The following is an 8,322-nucleotide window of genomic DNA, read 5'->3' on the forward strand; positions in this document are numbered from 1 at the left end:
GTAAGAGGGAATTGTCCCCATAGGTGAAATAATTGGTTATGTGCTTCTATTTGTGGGGGCTACATACGCACGAGGTGACGAGGTTCCATGCGTAGCTACTATTATGTGTAAGTCCGGGTAGTTTAGGACCCAAAAGCATGCTATACTTGGAATATCTGTAATCTTGTTGACAGTTGAATTGCTTAAATCCTATCAAATTGGTAAATGAATTTCTAAAAGGATTAAACTTCATTTTCTTAAATCGTTAAAAGAGAATTGGCTTTTATTTGGATAAACGTTCCCTGATAAATTCTTAATTGGCTGTTTGAATGTGTATATCTATGTGTGCCCGCGTCACATGTATGATTTGCGAGCGGGGTGTTTGTTTATTTATGTTGACCGCGTCGCATGTATGATTCGCGAGCGGTGTAATAGATGCAGCTATAGTTCACGCCGTTCTACCCTCGGCAATGCACATTTTACATTTATGTTGGATCAGATGGTACAACTTCGGCATGATATGCACATGCTTGTATTGTTTGCCTGAGATTTATAAATGTTGATATTTGCCTTTCTTGACCGGAGGTAAATTGATAAAAGATGATGAAAAGTAAATCTTTGGAAATCCATTATTATTTGAGAAGTTGTTTACCTACTATCCGGCTTTATGAGTTTATAATCATTTTATAAAATCCATGATCTCCTCCCATTTTTACAAATATTATTATTGGACCACTAATAAGTGTCGAAGTCGATCTCTCGTCTCTACTTTTTCGAGATTAGACGAGATACTCATTCGGTACACGTTGTTTTCGTAATCATACTACACTTGTTGTGCATTTTTATTGCACATGCACATGCATCTTTAGTGGCCTAGTGGGCGTAGCAGCATGGCTGATACAGAGACTTAGGTGAGCTGCACTTCTCGAGACGACCCACAACTAGCAGAGTCTCTTTTAGATTACTGTATTTACTTTCTATCCAATATTGTATTTCGGACGGTTGTTGTATTATATTATTTCCTAGAAATTGCTCATGCACTTGTGACATCAGGTTCTGGGATAATTATGGGGTATTTTATATTTACTTCTAAACATTCTTTTAGTTATTTTTGTAAAGATTATCTTTTACTAGCTGAATTGAAGGAAAAATTTCAGTTTTCAAAATTATTAAAAATAAGAATTAAATTAAGCATTTGTGGTTGGCTTGCCTGACAGCGGTGTCCGGCGCCATCACGACCCTTAGTGAATTTTGGGTCGTGACAACATGGTATCAGAACACTAGGTTCCCTTAGGTATCACGAGTCATGAGCGAGTCTAGTAGAGTTTTGCGGATCATTACGGAGACGTCTGTACTTATCTTCGAGAGGCTACAAGGATGTTAGGAGCACTTCCTTTCTCGATTCGTCATCGTGTGGTTTGATTCCTTTGAGGCTTATGCCTTTATTTCCTTCCTATTCAATCTTATGTGACGCGAAACGCTTATTACAAATAGAGAATTGAAGAATTTTAATGGTACTATAGATGTGGTGCGGGATATTTTCCCCTGCATAGTTGATTGGGCTATTGTCGTCGCCTTGTGGAAGGTTAACTTGTCATTTCAGATCAGTAGCTGTACCTATGAGAGATTTGAGGCTATGCACAAGTTGCTTGGATGCTCATGAATGATTATCACACAATAGTGACGTGATGGTAGGACGCATGCCCATATGTCGGGCAGTGAATGACTCGAAAGGAGGTTTACTCAGTGCGTGGTTCCGATATTCAGTATCTTATTTCTGGAGGAGGAAAACCAATTAGCCTATGAATGTTCAGATTTTGGTGGAGGAATTAACGAGACTTGGTATTTTGAGCACGGTGGAATTTTTATCTACGATGTGGTGTCGTCGTCGTCAATTGAATGTGTTAAGTTCGCCGGTGTTATGGTCTTCTGCAATTCTCCTTTGGGGAAAGATATTGTAAAATAATATTGGAGAAACGACTGTTAGAGATCGCGGGGTGCGGTGGTTCAGGATTGAATCGGCGTTTCTAATGTTGACGGCTCGAGAAAGATGATCTTTGGAAAGGTTTAAAGCTAGTAGTGATTTGTGGGTTCAAGTGCTACGGAGATAGATTTTATTTAAGGCAACAACTGAGCAGCAAAGGATGAGGAAGGACATATGGGGAGTGTCAGGCGGTAGTTAAAATTTCTAGAAGGCCAGGTATAAGAAGCAAAGGCCGAGTAATTTATTAAAGGAGTGAGTTCCTCCAAAGTGGGAGAGTGGCGAAGTTGCATATGGGTTTTGTGGTAGGATGACTACGCACCTTAATGAGAGTTTGGAATGATTTGGGAATTTTGGTGATTGGTGATTGGGGTCTACAGATTTAATTTGAGGTATTGGCTATTACGCAGCGGGAGATTGGATATGATGGAAGGGAGTTGCTTGATATGAAGAAGGATACAACATGACTTGGGATGAAAGGATATGGTCGCACATGTAATTGATGTCCATGAGGAGTGAATGGACTTGTCCAGCTGGTGAAGGAGCATGGGCTCAGGAGGGGTTATTGATGTTGTAGTGATTGTATCCCGTGCAATGACATTAGAAGATGTCGGAAAGTGATTTCCATAGGTGGGTTATTCCCTGTGAGCAAGTAGCGATCGTGTGGTTGGTGAAGCTTCTACGAAGGATTTTACTAACCATCCGGTAAGAGGTCGAATATGTGGTTATTGATGGAGATTCAAAGTGTTCATGAAGTGCTAACGGAAGGATTTCAAGGAATCCGGTGGTTTGATTGCGCAAAGTCATGTCAATAAGAGATAAATAATCTTGGTGGGTTTCAGAGTGTGTAATAGTGGCTTCAAGTTAAGTGGGAGAGTCCCACCATCTACGATTGATTGCATGGTTGCCTATTTATGAGATTTCCAGTTATTAGCATATTGATGGGTTATTTCAGCTAAGGGAGAGGAACATAAGAGGTGATTTGAGCAAATGAATTGTTAAAGGTGTGCTATGGTTGGCCTTATTGGCTCATGTTCAGACTTGGGGAAAGATTCAGGATTTATGCCTTGTATAGATGGGGGTTTCAAGGAAAGTGATTCGGCAGGGTGCCTTAGCGAGAAGGTATTGATGTACTAGAAGGTTCAGGGAGTTGATTATATTCGGGTCCAAGTAAGAGCGGGTGGCTCTCAACAACGGTCCTAATGAATTCAAAAGTTAAAGTGTGGTGCCTAATGATTTCGAGCCTATAAGTATGGTTAAGAATCGAGCTTTTGTAGAAGATTATGATAAGAGGCTCGGCGTGTTCTATGATATTTTCGATTTGCAGTGTAGCATTTGGGAGGAAAATGAGAAAAGACTTCGGATTCGTAGAGGGATTATCAGAATGGGCATACCAGTTGAGATGCGAATATGCGCACACGGAAGGTATGAGGTGGTTGGTGGGATTTGAGACAACATGATATCGTGTTACAAGCACCACACGGGATGAGTGCGGATTGAGTTCGTTATATGTTGAATGGAATTATTAGTATTTCTAAGACAATTGAGGATAAGTTAGAAGAAGTAGATTGGTTAAACATGATTGAATTGGCATGATGATGGCAATGACTAGTTCCTTTAGCGTGACTAAGTTATGCAAGTGATTTTTGATGGTACATGTGAGGCTCGTCGGCTGCCATAATTGATTTTATTCGGAAGTATTCTAGTGTTATGGCTTGTTATTTGTAGGCGGATCCCGGAAGGGCTATGGTGGCTTAGACCACTACTTGAAGATAGGATATTCTACGGTTATGAGAATTCACTTGTGTGTTGCTATGGTTCTCTTGAAATGAGTTAAGTGAAAAGTCTCTATATGATGAAATATTAATCTATTAATGGTTCCGGAGTTATAATGAAAATCATGTTCTATCGCATATTGACATGTTGGGTGCAGTGAGTGGTATGGAATTGAAATGAGGATCAAGGTTGCGGTTTGGTGTTGACAAGGATATCACGAGCTCAGATGAGCATGGAAGTGATTTGAATGTTTAGAGTAAGCTGGCATTGCCTTCAGCGTCACCTGAGATCAGTGTTTTGCGAAAAAGGCTTTGCATCCTGGTTATGGATTATTGATCGCTTTTCAGCATTAGTGCAGCTGACACTATGGATGTGCAGACTTGTTATATGTTACGGAAGGCCGTGGGAGCGTGCCCCATGGGAAAGTTGTATAAGTGTGGCATGTCATCACTTGATTGATTGAAGAATTAAACCAAGTATGAAGATTGTGGTGATATCGTTAATTTGAGAATTTATGCCCTGAGGGCACTCTATTTATTGGGTTAGGGACTGTGGAAGATTGCTCCGGTTCTGATGGTTGTTCTTGTGTGTTATGGGAAAAAGGGGGTTATTATAGACCCAGGAAAGAATATTGGCCTAGTTTGGTACGATCAGAATCGACTTGAGATCTGTGGATGGATTTAAATAAGAATGCGGGCTTTGTATCAGGTCAGATGTGTTCATTCAACAATGCGCTCCTTATGGAGGAGTATTCGGATGTTGGATGTTATTTCGTCGTCGGTTGTTTCATGTAATGCTACATTGTGCTGTGTGAGTTGCAATACAGATCGATAAATCCCTTATGTATTGAGGATCCGCGCGGTGATGGTGTTATGTGAGTAGGATGACCTCTGAGATTTAGATCATATATCGCACTTCAGTTGTGCTTGGGTTTTGTAGCTTATGGCGCTATATGTCTCCACATGGATTGTATTATGCACTTAGCATGCTTTTGGCCGATATTCAATATTTTGTAGTAATGAGCAATTTACCTCGGTGTGTATCTTCTTATGTGAATTTCATGTGTGGATTGGGTGGCACGCCGCCACAGGTATGTTGTTTGGATCGGGTTGCACGCCGCAACAGTGTGATACTGAGTATAGTTCCCTATGTCTGTTTTTATGTGTTTTGTATCCCATTTTTCTTAGGAAAGCTCGTTTTAGCTGTGTGAGTTGAGTAGTCCCTTCCATAGTTCATTTCCTTTATGTATCATGTTCGAATTGGTAGCATATTGGCACATTGTGGTACTATATGAGACTTTTGGTCATGACTGGGGTGGATTGTTACCTGAGCAGTTGTACTGGGTGAGACAAGGTTATTGGAACTAGGATCAGTGCGATCGGATTATATAAAGTATATTAAAGAGAAAATACCATTATTTGGTTCAGAATAAGGTAACGATTTTTGTCAGGAGTATAGACACAATGGTTTGTCGGCTCGGCAGTTGGTTATGAATTATTCACGTCTCTTCCGTCGTTGCAGTATTGCGAGAGTTGGAACAAGACTTATATATATCATGAGGTGCATTGAGAGCATCAGGTTCATGCAATTTCAGCTATTATGATCATAGAATGTTGTTATGGTCTTGTGAATGACGTGGTGCATGGTGTGAACTCAACAAAGGTATGAAATCTTGTATCGGTGCATCGTGTGGTGATTTATACGGTGTTCATATGTTGAAAGCGGGCCTGGCAGAGAATTTCGGATGTTGAAACTGGGCTCTAAGGCTTATCTGCCTAAATGGAGGAGGTTATCTTTAGATTTGATCGAGCTAATGTGCCCAACTGAGTTGTGATAGCACAGGTAGGTGCACGAGGTGTTAAAAAGTGATTTCAGACTGCTTCAGTGTAGTTTTCAGCACGTTCGAGAACGAACGTATGTTTAAGTGGGAGAGAATGTAATGACACGACTGGTCATTTTGAGATCTAACACGCTGTTCAACAGTTTGAGGTCATGAGCAGCTTCACTTCAGGTATTATGACTTGAACGCATGGTCGGAACTGAATTTCGGGAAGTTCGGAGTTGATTTGGAAAGAGAATTCTCATTTCGTTAGCTTTAAGTTGGAAGAATTGACTAAGATTGAATTTTTGAGTAAACAACCTCGGATTCGGGAATCGAAGGTTCCAACAGGTTCGTATGATGATTTAGGGCTTGGGCGTATGTCCGGATTAGGTTTTGGAAGACCTGGGAGAATTTCGGCACCTATTGTGGAAGTTAGCATTTTTGGAAGAATTTTATAAGTCTGGGTTGAAGTGCATTTCAGTGTTATCAATGTCTATTTGGGATTTCGAGACTGGGAATATCTCTATATGGTGATTCTGGTGTTGGGAGCACGATCGAAAGTGAATTCGGAGATCCGTGGATCATTTTGGAGTCATTTGGCTAAAGATAGAAATTTAAAGGTTTTTGAGAAGTTTGACCGGAAGTGGACTTTTTGATATCGGGGTTGGAATCCAATTCCGGAAGTTGGATTAGGTCCGTAATGTCAAATATGACTTGTGCGCAAAATATAAGGTCAATCGGACGTGATTTGATATGTTTCGACATCAAATGTAGAAGTTTGAAATTCTAAAGTTCATTAAGCTTGAATTGGAGGGTGATTCATAATTTCGATGCTGTTTGATGTGATTTGAGGCCTCGAGAAGGTCCGTGTTATGTTATAGGACTGGTTGGTGTGATTAGACGGGGTCCTAGGGGCCTCGGGTGTGTTTCGGGGTGGTTTCGGAGCATTTCGGGCTGTTTTGGAACTGCTGTTTGTTGGTGTTTGGTTTCCTTCTTTGCGAATGCGAAGGGAGTGCCGCGTTCGCAAAGAGGAGTAGATGGGGTTACTGAGCTTAGCCTTCGCGAATGCGACCAAGGCTACGCGAACGCAAAGAAGGTAAGGGAGAGCTGGGCTCAAGGCCATTTGGCCTACACGAACTCATAGAGGATAACGCGAACGCGATGGGTCTGGGCAGCTGGCTTTCGCGAACACGGAGAAGGATTTTCTGGGCGTGAAATTTCTGAGCTTCGCGAATGCGAGGGGTGTTCTGCGTTCGCGATGAAGGGTCGCCTGGGCAGTGTTCTTTTAAAAACGGAGTTTTGGCTCATTTTCACTTCATTTCTTCCATGGGAGCCGATTTTGGAGCAACTTTGGAGTGCCATTTTCATCACCAAGCATGAGGTAAGTGATTTCTACTAGTTTTGAGTAAATACAAGGTTTATATATGGATTTAGACAAGAAAATTTGTAGAAATTTGGGGTTTTGACGAAGACCTAGAAATTTGATATTCTTGAATTTTGACCACGATTTTGGGTATGGGATTGCGAGTAAATTATATATTTGAGTTCGTGAGGCTATGGGTAAATTTAATCTTTGAAAATTTTTGGAATCCGGGCACATGGCCCTGAGGGCATATTTGTCAACTTTTCGATCGGGGTTAAGAATTATTATAAACTGGATCATTGGGGGGTAATTGATCATATATTAATGGATTTGCATAATTATTAGCTAGTTTTGGAGCATTGTACGTCGATTCGAGTCTTCGGAAGGGCGTGGAATGCCGGTTATGGATCTTCGGAGCGATGTGAGTCTCCTTTCTAACTTTGTAAGAGGAATTGTCCCCATAGGTGAAATAATTGGTTATGTGCTTCTATTTGTCTGGACTACGTACGCACGAGGTGACGAGAGTCCGTGCGTAGCTACTATTATGTGTAAGTCTGGGTAGTTTAGGACCCAAAAGCATGCTATACTTGGAATATCTGTAATCTTGTTCACAATTGAATTGCTTAAATCATATCGAATTGGTAAATGTATTTCTAAATGGATTAAACTTCATTTTCTTAAATCATTAAAAGAGAATTGGCTTTTATTTGGATAAATGTTCCCCGATAAATTCTTAATTGGCTGTTTGAATGTGTGTATCTATGTGTGCCCGCATCACATGTATGTTTCGCGAGCGGGGTGTTTGTTTATTTATGTTGACCGCGTCGCATGTATGATTCGCTAGCGGGGTAGTAGATGCATCTATGGTTCGCGTCGTTTGACCCTCGGCAGTGCACATTTTACATTTATGTTGGATCGGGCCGTACGACCTTGGCATAATATGCGCATGCTTGTATTGTTTGCTTGAGATATATAAATGTTGATATTCGCCTTTTCTGGACGGAGATAAATTGATAAAAGATGATGAAAAGTAAATCTTTGGAAATCCATTATTATTTGAGAAGTTGTTTACTTCTATCCGGCTTTATGAGTGTATAATCGCTTTATAAAATCCATGATCTCCTTCCATTTTTACAAATATTATTATTGGAGCAGTAGTAAGCGTCGAAGTCGAACTCTCGTCTCTACTTCTTCGAGATTAGACGGGATACTCATTGGGTACACATTGTTTTCGTACTCATACTACACTTGTTGTACATTTTTGTTGCACATGCACATGCATCTCTAGTGGCCTAGTGGGCGTAGCAGCATGGTTGATACAAACACTTAGGTGAGCTGCACTTCTAGAGACGACCCGCAGCCAGCAGAGTCTCTTTCAGATTACTGTATTTACTTTCTGTC

The sequence above is a fragment of the Nicotiana sylvestris genome, chromosome 12 (assembly GCF_000393655.2).
Source record: "Nicotiana sylvestris chromosome 12, ASM39365v2, whole genome shotgun sequence".
NCBI classification, from domain to species: Eukaryota; Viridiplantae; Streptophyta; class Magnoliopsida; order Solanales; family Solanaceae; genus Nicotiana; species Nicotiana sylvestris.